This window comes from Hydra viridissima, unplaced genomic scaffold (assembly GCF_058129835.1).
Source record: "Hydra viridissima isolate aposymbiotic clone 2 unplaced genomic scaffold, HvirCarnegie_v1 scaffold_1, whole genome shotgun sequence".
Classification (NCBI taxonomy): Eukaryota; Metazoa; Cnidaria; class Hydrozoa; order Anthoathecata; family Hydridae; genus Hydra; species Hydra viridissima.
In genome coordinates this window covers 6,591,058-6,609,864 of record NW_028324300.1, presented here as the reverse complement: position 1 = coordinate 6,609,864, position 18,807 = coordinate 6,591,058, and positions in this window count along the sequence as shown.

The following is an 18,807-nucleotide window of genomic DNA, read 5'->3' as shown; positions in this document are numbered from 1 at the left end:
TGATTGTCTTTGTCATTTTCGTGCTCAGCCTGACAGGATACAACAAAATAGGGCCAAGGGATCCAGGTGGAGTCGGTGAAAGCCTCGAATTTGGCCACATTTGGCCCAAATTTCGACGTTTTGTATGGAAATTGAGCCAAAAACGGGGTTTTGTTGCCAAATCCGGTACTTGCCAGCCTCTCTGTTGATTGTCTTTGTCATTTTCGTGCTCAGCCTGATAGGTTACAACAGAATATGTCCAAAGGCTCCAAGAAATCTCGGTGAAAGGCTCCAATTTGACGAAATAATCACAGAATTGACATTACAAGCAAATTCTAAGCATTTCTGTGCATTTGTCGCAAAAATCGGTACTTACCACTGAATTGCTTGATGCCCTTGGGCATTTTTTTGCTCAGCCTGACAGGATACAACAAAATATGGCCAAGGGATCCGATGGGAGTCGGTGAAAGCCTCGAATTTGGCCACATTTGGCCCAAATTTCGACGTTTTGTATGGAAATTGAGCCAAAAACGGGGTTTTGTCGCCAAATCCGGTACTTGCCAGCCTCTCTGTTGATTGTCTTTGTCATTTTCGTGCTCAGCCTGACAGGATACAACAAAATAGGGCCAAGGGATCCAGGTGGAGTCGGTGAAAGCCTCGAATTTGGCCACATTTGGCCCAAATTTCGACGTTTTGTATGGAAATTGAGCCAAAAACGGGGTTTTGTCGCCAAATCCGGTACTTGCCAGCCTCTCTGTTGATTGTCTTTGTCATTTTCGTGCTCAGCCTGATAGGTTACAACAGAATATGTCCAAAGGCTCCAAGAAATCTCGGTGAAAGGCTCCAATTTGACGAAATAATCACAGAATTGACATTACAAGCAAATTCTAAGCATTTCTGTGCATTTGTCGCAAAAATCGGTACTTACCACTGAATTGCTTGATGCCCTTGGGCATTTTTTTGCTCAGCCTGACAGGATACAACAAAATATGGCCAAGGGATCCGATGGGAGTCGGTGAAAGCCTCGAATTTGGCCACATTTGGCCCAAATTTCGACGTTTTGTATGGAAATTGAGCCAAAAACGGGGTTTTGTCGCCAAATGCGGTACTTGCCAGCCTCTCTGTTGATTGTCTTTGTCATTTTCGTGCTCAGCCTGACAGGATACAACAAAATAGGGCCAAGGGATCCAGGTGGAGTCGGTGAAAGCCTCGAATTTGGCCACATTTGGCCCAAATTTCGACGTTTTGTATGGAAATTGAGCCAAAAACGGGGTTTTGTCGCCAAATCCGGTACTTGCCAGCCTCTCTGTTGATTGTCTTTGTCATTTTCGTGCTCAGCCTGATAGGTTACAACAGAATATGTCCAAAGGCTCCAAGAAATCTCGGTGAAAGGCTCCAATTTGACGAAATAATCACAGAATTGACATTACAAGCAAATTCTAAGCATTTCTGTGCATTTGTCGCAAAAATCGGTACTTACCACTGAATTGCTTGATGCCCTTGGGCATTTTTTTGCTCAGCCTGACAGGATACAACAAAATATGGCCAAGGGATCCGATGGGAGTCGGTGAAAGCCTCGAATTTGGCCACATTTGGCCCAAATTTCGACGTTTTGTATGGAAATTGAGCCAAAAACGGGGTTTTGTCGCCAAATCCGGTACTTGCCAGCCTCTCTGTTGATTGTCTTTGTCATTTTCGTGCTCAGCCTGACAGGATACAACAAAATAGGGCCAAGGGATCCAGGTGGAGTCGGTGAAAGCCTCGAATTTGGCCACATTTGGCCCAAATTTCGACGTTTTGTATGGAAATTGAGCCAAAAACGGGGTTTTGTCGCCAAATCCGGTACTTGCCAGCCTCTCTGTTGATTGTCTTTGTCATTTTCGTGCTCAGCCTGATAGGTTACAACAGAATATGTCCAAAGGCTCCAAGAAATCTCGGTGAAAGGCTCCAATTTGACGAAATAATCACAGAATTGACATTACAAGCAAATTCTAAGCATTTCTGTGCATTTGTCGCAAAAATCGGTACTTACCACTGAATTGCTTGATGCCCTTGGGCATTTTTTTGCTCAGCCTGACAGGATACAACAAAATATGGCCAAGGGATCCGATGGGAGTCGGTGAAAGCCTCGAATTTGGCCACATTTGGCCCAAATTTCGACGTTTTGTATGGAAATTGAGCCAAAAACGGGGTTTTGTCGCCAAATCCGGTACTTGCCAGCCTCTCTGTTGATTGTCTTTGTCATTTTCGTGCTCAGCCTGACAGGATACAACAAAATAGGGCCAAGGGATCCAGGTGGAGTCGGTGAAAGCCTCGAATTTGGCCACATTTGGCCCAAATTTCGACGTTTTGTATGGAAATTGAGCCAAAAACGGGGTTTTGTCGCCAAATCCGGTACTTGCCAGCCTCTCTGTTGATTGTCTTTGTCATTTTCGTGCTCAGCCTGATAGGTTACAACAGAATATGTCCAAAGGCTCCAAGAAATCTCGGTGAAAGGCTCCAATTTGACGAAATAATCACAGAATTGACATTACAAGCAAATTCTAAGCATTTCTGTGCATTTGTCGCAAAAATCGGTACTTACCACTGAATTGCTTGATGCCCTTGGGCATTTTTTTGCTCAGCCTGACAGGATACAACAAAATATGGCCAAGGGATCCGATGGGAGTCGGTGAAAGCCTCGAATTTGGCCACATTTGGCCCAAATTTCGACGTTTTGTATGGAAATTGAGCCAAAAACGGGGTTTTGTCGCCAAATCCGGTACTTGCCAGCCTCTCTGTTGATTGTCTTTGTCATTTTCGTGCTCAGCCTGACAGGATACAACAAAATAGGGCCAAGGGATCCAGGTGGAGTCGGTGAAAGCCTCGAATTTGGCCACATTTGGCCCAAATTTCGACGTTTTGTATGGAAATTGAGCCAAAAACGGGGTTTTGTCGCCAAATCCGGTACTTGCCAGCCTCTCTGTTGATTGTCTTTGTCATTTTCGTGCTCAGCCTGATAGGTTACAACAGAATATGTCCAAAGGCTCCAAGAAATCTCGGTGAAAGGCTCCAATTTGACGAAATAATCACAGAATTGACATTACAAGCAAATTCTAAGCATTTCTGTGCATTTGTCGCAAAAATCGGTACTTACCACTGAATTGCTTGATGCCCTTGGGCATTTTTTTGCTCAGCCTGACAGGATACAACAAAATATGGCCAAGGGATCCGATGGGAGTCGGTGAAAGCCTCGAATTTGGCCACATTTGGCCCAAATTTCGACGTTTTGTATGGAAATTGAGCCAAAAACGGGGTTTTGTCGCCAAATCGGGTACTTGCCAGCCTCTCTGTTGATTGTCTTTGTCATTTTCGTGCTCAGCCTGACAGGATACAACAAAATAGGGCCAAGGGATCCAGGTGGAGTCGGTGAAAGACTCGAATTTGGCCACATTTGGCCCAAATTTCGACGTTTTGTATGGAAATTGAGCCAAAAACGGGGTTTTGTCGCCAAATCCGGTACTTGCCAGCCTCTCTGTTGATTGTCTTTGTCATTTTCGTGCTCAGCCTGATAGGTTACAACAGAATATGTCCAAAGGCTCCAAGAAATCTCGGTGAAAGGCTCCAATTTGACGAAATAATCACAGAATTGACATTACAAGCAAATTCTAAGCATTTCTGTGCATTTGTCGCAAAAATCGGTACTTACCACTGAATTGCTTGATGCCCTTGGGCATTTTTTTGCTCAGCCTGACAGGATACAACAAAATATGGCCAAGGGATCCGATGGGAGTCGGTGAAAGCCTCGAATTTGGCCACATTTGGCCCAAATTTCGACGTTTTGTATGGAAATTGAGCCAAAAACGGGGTTTTGTCGCCAAATCCGGTACTTGCCAGCCTCTCTGTTGATTGTCTTTGTCATTTTCGTGCTCAGCCTGACAGGATACAACAAAATATGGCCAAGGGATCCGATGGGAGTCGGTGAAAGCCTCGAATTTGGCCACATTTGGCCCAAATTTCGACGTTTTGTATGGAAATTGAGCCAAAAACGGGGTTTTGTCGCCAAATCCGGTACTTGCCAGCCTCTCTGTTGATTGTCTTTGTCATTTTCGTGCTCAGCCTGATAGGTTACAACAGAATATGTCCAAAGGCTCCAAGAAATCTCGGTGAAAGGCTCCAATTTGACGAAATAATCACAGAATTGACATTACAAGCAAATTCTAAGCATTTCTGTGCATTTGTCGCAAAAATCGGTACTTACCACTGAATTGCTTGATGCCCTTGGGCATTTTTTTGCTCAGCCTGACAGGATACAACAAAATATGGCCAAGGGATCCGATGGGAGTCGGTGAAAGCCTCGAATTTGGCCACATTTGGCCCAAATTTCGACGTTTTGTATGGAAATTGAGCCAAAAACGGGGTTTTGTCGCCAAATCCGGTACTTGCCAGCCTCTCTGTTGATTGTCTTTGTCATTTTCGTGCTCAGCCTGACAGGATACAACAAAATAGGGCCAAGGGATCCAGGTGGAGTCGGTGAAAGCCTCGAATTTGGCCACATTTGGCCCAAATTTCGACGTTTTGTATGGAAATTGAGCCAAAAACGGGGTTTTGTCGCCAAATCCGGTACTTGCCAGCCTCTCTGTTGATTGTCTTTGTCATTTTCGTGCTCAGCCTGATAGGTTACAACAGAATATGTCCAAAGGCTCCAAGAAATCTCGGTGAAAGGCTCCAATTTGACGAAATAATCACAGAATTGACATTACAAGCAAATTCTAAGCATTTCTGTGCATTTGTCGCAAAAATCGGTACTTACCACTGAATTGCTTGATGCCCTTGGGCATTTTTTTGCTCAGCCTGACAGGATACAACAAAATATGGCCAAGGGATCCAATGGGAGTCGGTGAAAGCCTCGAATTTGGCCACATTTGGCCCAAATTTCGACGTTTTGTATGGAAATTGAGCCAAAAACGGGGTTTTGTCGCCAAATCCGGTACTTGCCAGCCTCTCTGTTGATTGTCTTTGTCATTTTCGTGCTCAGCCTGACAGGATACAACAAAATAGGGCCAAGGGATCCAGGTGGAGTCGGTGAAAGCCTCGAATTTGGCCACATTTGGCCCAAATTTCGACGTTTTGTATGGAAATTGAGCCAAAAACGGGGTTTTGTCGCCAAATCCGGTACTTGCCAGCCTCTCTGTTGATTGTCTTTGTCATTTTCGTGCTCAGCCTGATAGGTTACAACAGAATATGTCCAAAGACTCCAAGAAATCTCGGTGAAAGGCTCCAATTTGACGAAATAATCACAGAATTGACATTACAAGCAAATTCTAAGCATTTCTGTGCATTTGTCGCAAAAATCGGTACTTACCACTGAATTGCTTGATGCCCTTGGGCATTTTTTTGCTCAGCCTGACAGGATACAACAAAATATGGCCAAGGGATCCGATGGGAGTCGGTGAAAGCCTCGAATTTGGCCACATTTGGCCCAAATTTCGACGTTTTGTATGGAAATTGAGCCAAAAACGGGGTTTTGTCGCCAAATCCGGTACTTGCCAGCCTCTCTGTTGATTGTCTTTGTCATTTTCGTGCTCAGCCTGACAGGATACAACAAAATAGGGCCAAGGGATCCAGGTGGAGTCGGTGAAAGCCTCGAATTTGGCCACATTTGGCCCAAATTTCGACGTTTTGTATGGAAATTGAGCCAAAAACGGGGTTTTGTCGCCAAATCCGGTACTTGCCAGCCTCTCTGTTGATTGTCTTTGTCATTTTCGTGCTCAGCCTGACAGGATACAACAAAATAGGGCCAAGGGATCCAGGTGGAGTCGGTGAAAGCCTCGAATTTGGCCACATTTGGCCCAAATTTCGACGTTTTGTATGGAAATTGAGCCAAAAACGGGGTTTTGTCGCCAAATCCGGTACTTGCCAGCCTCTCTGTTGATTGTCTTTGTCATTTTCGTGCTCAGCCTGATAGGTTACAACAGAATATGTCCAAAGACTCCAAGAAATCTCGGTGAAAGGCTCCAATTTGACGAAATAATCACAGAATTGACATTACAAGCAAATTCTAAGCATTTCTGTGCATTTGTCGCAAAAATCGGTACTTACCACTGAATTGCTTGATGCCCTTGGGCATTTTTTTGCTCAGCCTGACAGGATACAACAAAATATGGCCAAGGGATCCGATGGGAGTCGGTGAAAGCCTCGAATTTGGCCACATTTGGCCCAAATTTCGACGTTTTGTATGGAAATTGAGCCAAAAACGGGGTTTTGTCGCCAAATCCGGTACTTGCCAGCCTCTCTGTTGATTGTCTTTGTCATTTTCGTGCTCAGCCTGACAGGATACAACAAAATATGGCCAAGGGATCCGATGGGAGTCGGTGAAAGCCTCGAATTTGGCCACATTTGGCCCAAATTTCGACGTTTTGTATGGAAATTGAGCCAAAAACGGGGTTTTGTCGCCAAATCCGGTACTTGCCAGCCTCTCTGTTGATTGTCTTTGTCATTTTCGTGCTCAGCCTGACAGGATACAACAAAATAGGGCCAAGGGATCCAGGTGGAGTCGGTGAAAGCCTCGAATTTGGCCACATTTGGCCCAAATTTCGACGTTTTGTATGGATATTGAGCCAAAAACGGGGTTTTGTCGCCAAATCCGGTACTTGCCAGCCTCTCTGTTGATTGTCTTTGTCATTTTCGTGCTCAGCCTGATAGGTTACAACAGAATATGTCCAAAGGCTCCAAGAAATCTCGGTGAAAGGCTCCAATTTGACGAAATAATCACAGAATTGACATTACAAGCAAATTCTAAGCATTTCTGTGCATTTGTCGCAAAAATCGGTACTTACCACTGAATTGCTTGATGCCCTTGGGCATTTTTTTGCTCAGCCTGACAGGATACAACAAAATATGGCCAAGGGATCCGATGGGAGTCGGTGAAAGCCTCGAATTTGGCCACATTTGGCCCAAATTTCGACGTTTTGTATGGAAATTGAGCCAAAAACGGGGTTTTGTCGCCAAATCCGGTACTTGCCAGCCTCTCTGTTGATTGTCTTTGTCATTTTCGTGCTCAGCCTGACAGGATACAACAAAATAGGGCCAAGGGATCCAGGTGGAGTCGGTGAAAGCCTCGAATTTGGCCACATTTGGCCCAAATTTCGACGTTTTGTATGGAAATTGAGCCAAAAACGGGGTTTTGTCGCCAAATCCGGTACTTGCCAGCCTCTCTGTTGATTGTCTTTGTCATTTTCGTGCTCAGCCTGATAGGTTACAACAGAATATGTCCAAAGGCTCCAAGAAATCTCGGTGAAAGGCTCCAATTTGACGAAATAATCACAGAATTGACATTACAAGCAAATTCTAAGCATTTCTGTGCATTTGTCGCAAAAATCGGTACTTACCACTGAATTGCTTGATGCCCTTGGGCATTTTTTTGCTCAGCCTGACAGGATACAACAAAATATGGCCAAGGGATCCGATGGGAGTCGGTGAAAGCCTCGAATTTGGCCACATTTGGCCCAAATTTCGACGTTTTGTATGGAAATTGAGCCAAAAACGGGGTTTTGTCGCCAAATCCGGTACTTGCCAGCCTCTCTGTTGATTGTCTTTGTCATTTTCGTGCTCAGCCTGACAGGATACAACAAAATAGGGCCAAGGGATCCAGGTGGAGTCGGTGAAAGCCTCGAATTTGGCCACATTTGGCCCAAATTTCGACGTTTTGTATGGAAATTGAGCCAAAAACGGGGTTTTGTCGCCAAATCCGGTACTTGCCAGCCTCTCTGTTGATTGTCTTTGTCATTTTCGTGCTCAGCCTGATAGGTTACAACAGAATATGTCCAAAGGCTCCAAGAAATCTCGGTGAAAGGCTCCAATTTGACGAAATAATCACAGAATTGACATTACAAGCAAATTCTAAGCATTTCTGTGCATTTGTCGCAAAAATCGGTACTTACCACTGAATTGCTTGATGCCCTTGGGCATTTTTTTGCTCAGCCTGACAGGATACAACAAAATATGGCCAAGGGATCCGATGGGAGTCGGTGAAAGCCTCGAATTTGGCCACATTTGGCCCAAATTTCGACGTTTTGTATGGAAATTGAGCCAAAAACGGGGTTTTGTCGCCAAATCCGGTACTTGCCAGCCTCTCTGTTGATTGTCTTTGTCATTTTCGTGCTCAGCCTGACAGGATACAACAAAATAGGGCCAAGGGATCCAGGTGGAGTCGGTGAAAGCCTCGAATTTGGCCACATTTGGCCCAAATTTCGACGTTTTGTATGGAAATTGAGCCAAAAACGGGGTTTTGTCGCCAAATCCGGTACTTGCCAGCCTCTCTGTTGATTGTCTTTGTCATTTTCGTGCTCAGCCTGATAGGTTACAACAGAATATGTCCAAAGGCTCCAAGAAATCTCGGTGAAAGGCTCCAATTTGACGAAATAATCACAGAATTGACATTACAAGCAAATTCTAAGCATTTCTGTGCATTTGTCGCAAAAATCGGTACTTACCACTGAATTGCTTGATGCCCTTGGGCATTTTTTTGCTCAGCCTGACAGGATACAACAAAATATGGCCAAGGGATCCGATGGGAGTCGGTGAAAGCCTCGAATTTGGCCACATTTGGCCCAAATTTCGACGTTTTGTATGGAAATTGAGCCAAAAACGGGGTTTTGTCGCCAAATCCGGTACTTGCCAGCCTCTCTGTTGATTGTCTTTGTCATTTTCGTGCTCAGCCTGACAGGATACAACAAAATATGGCCAAGGGATCCGATGGGAGTCGGTGAAAGCCTCGAATTTGGCCACATTTGGCCCAAATTTCGACGTTTTGTATGGAAATTGGGCCAAAAACGGGGTTTTGTCGCCAAATCCGGTACTTGCCAGCCTCTCTGTTGATTGTCTTTGTCATTTTCGTGCTCAGCCTGATAGGTTACAACAGAATATGTCCAAAGGCTCCAAGAAATCTCGGTGAAAGGCTCCAATTTGACGAAATAATCACAGAATTGACATTACAAGCAAATTCTAAGCATTTCTGTGCATTTGTCGCAAAAATCGGTACTTACCACTGAATTGCTTGATGCCCTTGGGCATTTTTTTGCTCAGCCTGACAGGATACAACAAAATATGGCCAAGGGATCCGATGGGAGTCGGTGAAAGCCTCGAATTTGGCCACATTTGGCCCAAATTTCGACGTTTTGTATGGAAATTGAGCCAAAAACGGGGTTTTGTCGCCAAATCCGGTACTTGCCAGCCTCTCTGTTGATTGTCTTTGTCATTTTCGTGCTCAGCCTGACAGGATACAACAAAATAGGGCCAAGGGATCCAGGTGGAGTCGGTGAAAGCCTCGAATTTGGCCACATTTGGCCCAAATTTCGACGTTTTGTATGGAAATTGAGCCAAAAACGGGGTTTTGTCGCCAAATCCGGTACTTGCCAGCCTCTCTGTTGATTGTCTTTGTCATTTTCGTGCTCAGCCTGATAGGTTACAACAGAATATGTCCAAAGGCTCCAAGAAATCTCGGTGAAAGGCTCCAATTTGACGAAATAATCACAGAATTGACATTACAAGCAAATTCTAAGCATTTCTGTGCATTTGTCGCAAAAATCGGTACTTACCACTGAATTGCTTGATGCCCTTGGGCATTTTTTTGCTCAGCCTGACAGGATACAACAAAATATGGCCAAGGGATCCGATGGGAGTCGGTGAAAGCCTCGAATTTGGCCACATTTGGCCCAAATTTCGACGTTTTGTATGGAAATTGAGCCAAAAACGGGGTTTTGTCGCCAAATCCGGTACTTGCCAGCCTCTCTGTTGATTGTCTTTGTCATTTTCGTGCTCAGCCTGATAGGTTACAACAGAATATGTCCAAAGGCTCCAAGAAATCTCGGTGAAAGGCTCCAATTTGACGAAATAATCACAGAATTGACATTACAAGCAAATTCTAAGCATTTCTGTGCATTTGTCGCAAAAATCGGTACTTACCACTGAATTGCTTGATGCCCTTGGGCATTTTTTTGCTCAGCCTGACAGGATACAACAAAATATGGCCAAGGGATCCGATGGGAGTCGGTGAAAGCCTCGAATTTGGCCACATTTGGCCCAAATTTCGACGTTTTGTATGGAAATTGAGCCAAAAACGGGGTTTTGTCGCCAAATCCGGTACTTGCCAGCCTCTCTGTTGATTGTCTTTGTCATTTTCGTGCTCAGCCTGACAGGATACAACAAAATAGGGCCAAGGGATCCAGGTGGAGTCGGTGAAAGCCTCGAATTTGGCCACATTTGGCCCAAATTTCGACGTTTTGTATGGAAATTGAGCCAAAAACGGGGTTTTGTCGCCAAATCCGGTACTTGCCAGCCTCTCTGTTGATTGTCTTTGTCATTTTCGTGCTCAGCCTGATAGGTTACAACAGAATATGTCCAAAGGCTCCAAGAAATCTCGGTGAAAGGCTCCAATTTGACGAAATAATCACAGAATTGACATTACAAGCAAATTCTAAGCATTTCTGTGCATTTGTCGCAAAAATCGGTACTTACCACTGAATTGCTTGATGCCCTTGGGCATTTTTTTGCTCAGCCTGACAGGATACAACAAAATATGGCCAAGGGATCCGATGGGAGTCGGTGAAAGCCTCGAATTTGGCCACATTTGGCCCAAATTTCGACGTTTTGTATGGAAATTGAGCCAAAAACGGGGTTTTGTCGCCAAATCCGGTACTTGCCAGCCTCTCTGTTGATTGTCTTTGTCATTTTCGTGCTCAGCCTGACAGGATACAACAAAATATGGCCAAGGGATCCGATGGGAGTCGGTGAAAGCCTCGAATTTGGCCACATTTGGCCCAAATTTCGACGTTTTGTATGGAAATTGGGCCAAAAACGGGGTTTTGTCGCCAAATCCGGTACTTGCCAGCCTCTCTGTTGATTGTCTTTGTCATTTTCGTGCTCAGCCTGATAGGTTACAACAGAATATGTCCAAAGGCTCCAAGAAATCTCGGTGAAAGGCTCCAATTTGACGAAATAATCACAGAATTGACATTACAAGCAAATTCTAAGCATTTCTGTGCATTTGTCGCAAAAATCGGTACTTACCACTGAATTGCTTGATGCCCTTGGGCATTTTTTTGCTCAGCCTGACAGGATACAACAAAATATGGCCAAGGGATCCGATGGGAGTCGGTGAAAGCCTCGAATTTGGCCACATTTGGCCCAAATTTCGACGTTTTGTATGGAAATTGAGCCAAAAACGGGGTTTTGTCGCCAAATCCGGTACTTGCCAGCCTCTCTGTTGATTGTCTTTGTCATTTTCGTGCTCAGCCTGACAGGATACAACAAAATAGGGCCAAGGGATCCAGGTGGAGTCGGTGAAAGCCTCGAATTTGGCCACATTTGGCCCAAATTTCGACGTTTTGTATGGAAATTGAGCCAAAAACGGGGTTTTGTCGCCAAATCCGGTACTTGCCAGCCTCTCTGTTGATTGTCTTTGTCATTTTCGTGCTCAGCCTGATAGGTTACAACAGAATATGTCCAAAGGCTCCAAGAAATCTCGGTGAAAGGCTCCAATTTGACGAAATAATCACAGAATTGACATTACAAGCAAATTCTAAGCATTTCTGTGCATTTGTCGCAAAAATCGGTACTTACCACTGAATTGCTTGATGCCCTTGGGCATTTTTTTGCTCAGCCTGACAGGATACAACAAAATATGGCCAAGGGATCCGATGGGAGTCGGTGAAAGCCTCGAATTTGGCCACATTTGGCCCAAATTTCGACGTTTTGTATGGAAATTGAGCCAAAAACGGGGTTTTGTCGCCAAATCCGGTACTTGCCAGCCTCTCTGTTGATTGTCTTTGTCATTTTCGTGCTCAGCCTGATAGGTTACAACAGAATATGTCCAAAGGCTCCAAGAAATCTCGGTGAAAGGCTCCAATTTGACGAAATAATCACAGAATTGACATTACAAGCAAATTCTAAGCATTTCTGTGCATTTGTCGCAAAAATCGGTACTTACCACTGAATTGCTTGATGCCCTTGGGCATTTTTTTGCTCAGCCTGACAGGATACAACAAAATATGGCCAAGGGATCCGATGGGAGTCGGTGAAAGCCTCGAATTTGGCCACATTTGGCCCAAATTTCGACGTTTTGTATGGAAATTGAGCCAAAAACGGGGTTTTGTCGCCAAATCCGGTACTTGCCAGCCTCTCTGTTGATTGTCTTTGTCATTTTCGTGCTCAGCCTGACAGGATACAACAAAATAGGGCCAAGGGATCCAGGTGGAGTCGGTGAAAGCCTCGAATTTGGCCACATTTGGCCCAAATTTCGACGTTTTGTATGGAAATTGAGCCAAAAACGGGGTTTTGTCGCCAAATCCGGTACTTGCCAGCCTCTCTGTTGATTGTCTTTGTCATTTTCGTGCTCAGCCTGATAGGTTACAACAGAATATGTCCAAAGGCTCCAAGAAATCTCGGTGAAAGGCTCCAATTTGACGAAATAATCACAGAATTGACATTACAAGCAAATTCTAAGCATTTCTGTGCATTTGTCGCAAAAATCGGTACTTACCACTGAATTGCTTGATGCCCTTGGGCATTTTTTTGCTCAGCCTGACAGGATACAACAAAATATGGCCAAGGGATCCGATGGGAGTCGGTGAAAGCCTCGAATTTGGCCACATTTGGCCCAAATTTCGACGTTTTGTATGGAAATTGAGCCAAAAACGGGGTTTTGTCGCCAAATCCGGTACTTGCCAGCCTCTCTGTTGATTGTCTTTGTCATTTTCGTGCTCAGCCTGACAGGATACAACAAAATAGGGCCAAGGGATCCAGGTGGAGTCGGTGAAAGCCTCGAATTTGGCCACATTTGGCCCAAATTTCGACGTTTTGTATGGAAATTGAGCCAAAAACGGGGTTTTGTCGCCAAATCCGGTACTTGCCAGCCTTCTGTTGATTGTCTTTGTCATTTTCGTGCTCAGCCTGATAGGTTACAACAGAATATGTCCAAAGGCTCCAAGAAATCTCGGTGAAAGGCTCCAATTTGACGAAATAATCACAGAATTGACATTACAAGCAAATTCTAAGCATTTCTGTGCATTTGTCGCAAAAATCGGTACTTACCACTGAATTGCTTGATGCCCTTGGGCATTTTTTTGCTCAGCCTGACAGGATACAACAAAATATGGCCAAGGGATCCGATGGGAGTCGGTGAAAGCCTCGAATTTGGCCACATTTGGCCCAAATTTCGACGTTTTGTATGGAAATTGAGCCAAAAACGGGGTTTTGTCGCCAAATCCGGTACTTGCCAGCCTCTCTGTTGATTGTCTTTGTCATTTTCGTGCTCAGCCTGACAGGATACAACAAAATAGGGCCAAGGGATCCAGGTGGAGTCGGTGAAAGCCTCGAATTTGGCCACATTTGGCCCAAATTTCGACGTTTTGTATGGAAATTGAGCCAAAAACGGGGTTTTGTCGCCAAATCCGGTACTTGCCAGCCTCTCTGTTGATTGTCTTTGTCATTTTCGTGCTCAGCATGATAGGTTACAACAGAATATGTCCAAAGGCTCCAAGAAATCTCGGTGAAAGGCTCCAATTTGACGAAATAATCACAGAATTGACATTACAAGCAAATTCTAAGCATTTCTGTGCATTTGTCGCAAAAATCGGTACTTACCACTGAATTGCTTGATGCCCTTGGGCATTTTTTTGCTCAGCCTGACAGGATACAACAAAATATGGCCAAGGGATCCGATGGGAGTCGGTGAAAGCCTCGAATTTGGCCACATTTGGCCCAAATTTCGACGTTTTGTATGGAAATTGAGCCAAAAACGGGGTTTTGTCGCCAAATGCGGTACTTGCCAGCCTCTCTGTTGATTGTCTTTGTCATTTTCGTGCTCAGCCTGACAGGATACAACAAAATAGGGCCAAGGGATCCAGGTGGAGTCGGTGAAAGCCTCGAATTTGGCCACATTTGGCCCAAATTTCGACGTTTTGTATGGAAATTGAGCCAAAAACGGGGTTTTGTCGCCAAATCCGGTACTTGCCAGCCTCTCTGTTGATTGTCTTTGTCATTTTCGTGCTCAGCCTGATAGGTTACAACAGAATATGTCCAAAGGCTCCAAGAAATCTCGGTGAAAGGCTCCAATTTGACGAAATAATCACAGAATTGACATTACAAGCAAATTCTAAGCATTTCTGTGCATTTGTCGCAAAAATCGGTACTTACCACTGAATTGCTTGATGCCCTTGGGCATTTTTTTGCTCAGCCTGACAGGATACAACAAAATATGGCCAAGGGATCCGATGGGAGTCGGTGAAAGCCTCGAATTTGGCCACATTTGGCCCAAATTTCGACGTTTTGTATGGAAATTGAGCCAAAAACGGGGTTTTGTCGCCAAATCCGGTACTTGCCAGCCTCTCTGTTGATTGTCTTTGTCATTTTCGTGCTCAGCCTGATAGGTTACAACAGAATATGTCTAAAGGCTCCAAGAAATCTCGGTGAAAGGCTCCAATTTGACGAAATAATCACAGAATTGACATTACAAGCAAATTCTAAGCATTTCTGTGCATTTGTCGCAAAAATCGGTACTTACCACTGAATTGCTTGATGCCCTTGGGCATTTTTTTGCTCAGCCTGACAGGATACAACAAAATATGGCCAAGGGATCCGATGGGAGTCGGTGAAAGCCTCGAATTTGGCCACATTTGGCCCAAATTTCGACGTTTTGTATGGAAATTGAGCCAAAAACGGGGTTTTGTCGCCAAATGCGGTACTTGCCAGCCTCTCTGTTGATTGTCTTTGTCATTTTCGTGCTCAGCCTGACAGGATACAACAAAATAGGGTCAAGGGATCCAGGTGGAGTCGGTGAAAGCCTCGAATTTGGCCACATTTGGCCCAAATTTCGACGTTTTGTATGGAAATTGAGCCAAAAACGGGGTTTTGTCGCCAAATCCGGTACTTGCCAGCCTCTCTGTTGATTGTCTTTGTCATTTTCGTGCTCAGCCTGATAGGTTACAACAGAATATGTCCAAAGGCTCCAAGAAATCTCGGTGAAAGGCTCCAATTTGACGAAATAATCACAGAATTGACATTACAAGCAAATTCTAAGCATTTCTGTGCATTTGTCGCAAAAATCGGTACTTACCACTGAATTGCTTGATGCCCTTGGGCATTTTTTTGCTCAGCCTGACAGGATACAACAAAATATGGCCAAGGGATCCGATGGGAGTCGGTGAAAGCCTCGAATTTGGCCACATTTGGCCCAAATTTCGACGTTTTGTATGGAAATTGAGCCAAAAACGGGGTTTTGTCGCCAAATGCGGTACTTGCCAGCCTCTCTGTTGATTGTCTTTGTCATTTTCGTGCTCAGCCTGACAGGATACAACAAAATAGGGCCAAGGGATCCAGGTGGAGTCGGTGAAAGCCTCGAATTTGGCCACATTTGGCCCAAATTTCGACGTTTTGTATGGAAATTGAGCCAAAAACGGGGTTTTGTCGCCAAATCCGGTACTTGCCAGCCTCTCTGTTGATTGTCTTTGTCATTTTCGTGCTCAGCCTGATAGGTTACAACAGAATATGTCCAAAGGCTCCAAGAAATCTCGGTGAAAGGCTCCAATTTGACGAAATAATCACAGAATTGACATTACAAGCAAATTCTAAGCATTTCTGTGCATTTGTCGCAAAAATCGGTACTTACCACTGAATTGCTTGATGCCCTTGGGCATTTTTTTGCTCAGCCTGACAGGATACAACAAAATATGGCCAAGGGATCCGATGGGAGTCGGTGAAAGCCTCGAATTTGGCCACATTTGGCCCAAATTTCGACGTTTTGTATGGAAATTGAGCCAAAAACGGGGTTTTGTCGCCAAATGCGGTACTTGCCAGCCTCTCTGTTGATTGTCTTTGTCATTTTCGTGCTCAGCCTGACAGGATACAACAAAATAGGGCCAAGGGATCCAGGTGGAGTCGGTGAAAGCCTCGAATTTGGCCACATTTGGCCCAAATTTCGACGTTTTGTATGGAAATTGAGCCAAAAACGGGGTTTTGTCGCCAAATCCGGTACTTGCCAGCCTCTCTGTTGATTGTCTTTGTCATTTTCGTGCTCAGCCTGATAGGTTACAACAGAATATGTCCAAAGGCTCCAAGAAATCTCGGTGAAAGGCTCTAATTTGACGAAATAATCACAGAATTGACATTACAAGCAAATTCTAAGCATTTCTGTGCATTTGTCGCAAAAATCGGTACTTACCACTGAATTGCTTGATGCCCTTGGGCATTTTTTTGCTCAGCCTGACAGGATACAACAAAATATGGCCAAGGGATCCGATGGGAGTCGGTGAAAGCCTCGAATTTGGCCACATTTGGCCCAAATTTCGACGTTTTGTATGGAAATTGAGCCAAAAACGGGGTTTTGTCGCCAAATCCGGTACTTGCCAGCCTCTCTGTTGATTGTCTTTGTCATTTTCGTGCTCAGCCTGACAGGATACAACAAAATAGGGCCAAGGGATCCAGGTGGAGTCGGTGAAAGCCTCGAATTTGGCCACATTTGGCCCAAATTTCGACGTTTTGTATGGAAATTGAGCCAAAAACGGGGTTTTGTCGCCAAATCCGGTACTTGCCAGCCTCTCTGTTGATTGTCTTTGTCATTTTCGTGCTCAGCCTGATAGGTTACAACAGAATATGTCCAAAGGCTCCAAGAAATCTCGGTGAAAGGCTCCAATTTGACGAAATAATCACAGAATTGACATTACAAGCAAATTCTAAGCATTTCTGTGCATTTGTCGCAAAAATCGGTACTTACCACTGAATTGCTTGATGCCCTTGGGCATTTTTTTGCTCAGCCTGACAGGATACAACAAAATATGGCCAAGGGATCCGATGGGAGTCGGTGAAAGCCTCGAATTTGGCCACATTTGGCCCAAATTTCGACGTTTTGTATGGAAATTGAGCCAAAAACGGGGTTTTGTCGCCAAATGCGGTACTTGCCAGCCTCTCTGTTGATTGTCTTTGTCATTTTCGTGCTCAGCCTGACAGGATACAACAAAATAGGGCCAAGGGATCCAGGTGGAGTCGGTGAAAGCCTCGAATTTGGCCACATTTGGCCCAAATTTCGACGTTTTGTATGGAAATTGAGCCAAAAACGGGGTTTTGTCGCCAAATCCGGTACTTGCCAGCCTCTCTGTTGATTGTCTTTGTCATTTTCGTGCTCAGCCTGATAGGTTACAACAGAATATGTCCAAAGGCTCCAAGAAATCTCGGTGAAAGGCTCCAATTTGACGAAATAATCACAGAATTGACATTACAAGCAAATTCTAAGCATTTCTGTGCATTTGTCGCAAAAATCGGTACTTACCACTGAATTGCTTGATGCCCTTGGGCATTTTTTTGCTCAGCCTGACAGGATACAACAAAATATGGCCAAGGGATCCGATGGGAGTCGGTGAAAGCCTCGAATTTGGCCACATTTGGCCCAAATTTCGACGTTTTGTATGGAAATTGAGCCAAAAACGGGGTTTTGTCGCCAAATGCGGTACTTGCCAGCCTCTCTGTTGATTGTCTTTGTCATTTTCGTGCTCAGCCTGACAGGATACAACAAAATAGGGCCAAGGGATCCAGGTGGAGTCGGTGAAAGCCTCGAATTTGGCCACATTTGGCCCAAATTTCGACGTTTTGTATGGAAATTGAGCCAAAAACGGGGTTTTGTCGCCAAATCCGGTACTTGCCAGCCTCTCTGTTGATTGTCTTTGTCATTTTCGTGCTCAGCCTGATAGGTTACAACAGAATATGTCCAAAGGCTCCAAGAAATCTCGGTGAAAGGCTCCAATTTGACGAAATAATCACAGAATTGACATTACAAGCAAATTCTAAGCATTTCTGTGCATTTGTCGCAAAAATCGGTACTTACCACTGAATTGCTTGATGCCCTTGGGCATTTTTTTGCTCAGCCTGACAGGATACAACAAAATATGGCCAAGGGATCCGATGGGAGTCGGTGAAAGCCTCGAATTTGGCCACATTTGGCCCAAATTTCGACGTTTTGTATGGAAATTGAGCCAAAAACGGGGTTTTGTCGCCAAATCCGGTACTTGCCAGCCTCTCTGTTGATTGTCTTTGTCATTTTCGTGCTCAGCCTGACAGGATACAACAAAATAGGGCCAAGGGATCCAGGTGGAGTCGGTGAAAGCCTCGAATTTGGCCACATTTGGCCCAAATTTCGACGTTTTGTATGGAAATTGAGCCAAAAACGGGGTTTTGTCGCCAAATCCGGTACTTGCCAGCCTCTCTGTTGATTGTCTTTGTCATTTTCGTGCTCAGCCTGATAGGTTACAACAGAATATGTCCAAAGGCTCCAAGAAATCTCGGTGAAAGGCTCCAATTTGACGAAATAATCACAGAATTGACATTACAAGCAAATTCTAAGCATTTCTGTGCATTTGTCGCAAAAATCGGTACTTACCACTGAATTGCTTGATGCCCTTGGGCATTTTTTTGCTCAGCCTGACAGGATACAACAAAATATGGCCAAGGGATCCGATGGGAGTCGGTGAAAGCCTCGAATTTGGCCACATTTGGCCCAAATTTCGACGTTTTGTATGGAAATTGAGCCAAAAACGGGGTTTTGTCGCCAAATCCGGTACTTGCCAGCCTCTCTGTTGATTGTCTTTGTCATTTTCGTGCTCAGCCTGACAGGATACAACAAAATAGGGCCAAGGGATCCAGGTGGAGTCGGTGAAAGCCTCGAATTTGGCCACATTTGGCCCAAATTTCGACGTTTTGTATGGAAATTGAGCCAAAAACGGGGTTTTGTCGCCAAATCCGGTACTTGCCAGCCTCTCTGTTGATTGTCTTTGTCATTTTCGTGCTCAGCCTGATAGGTTA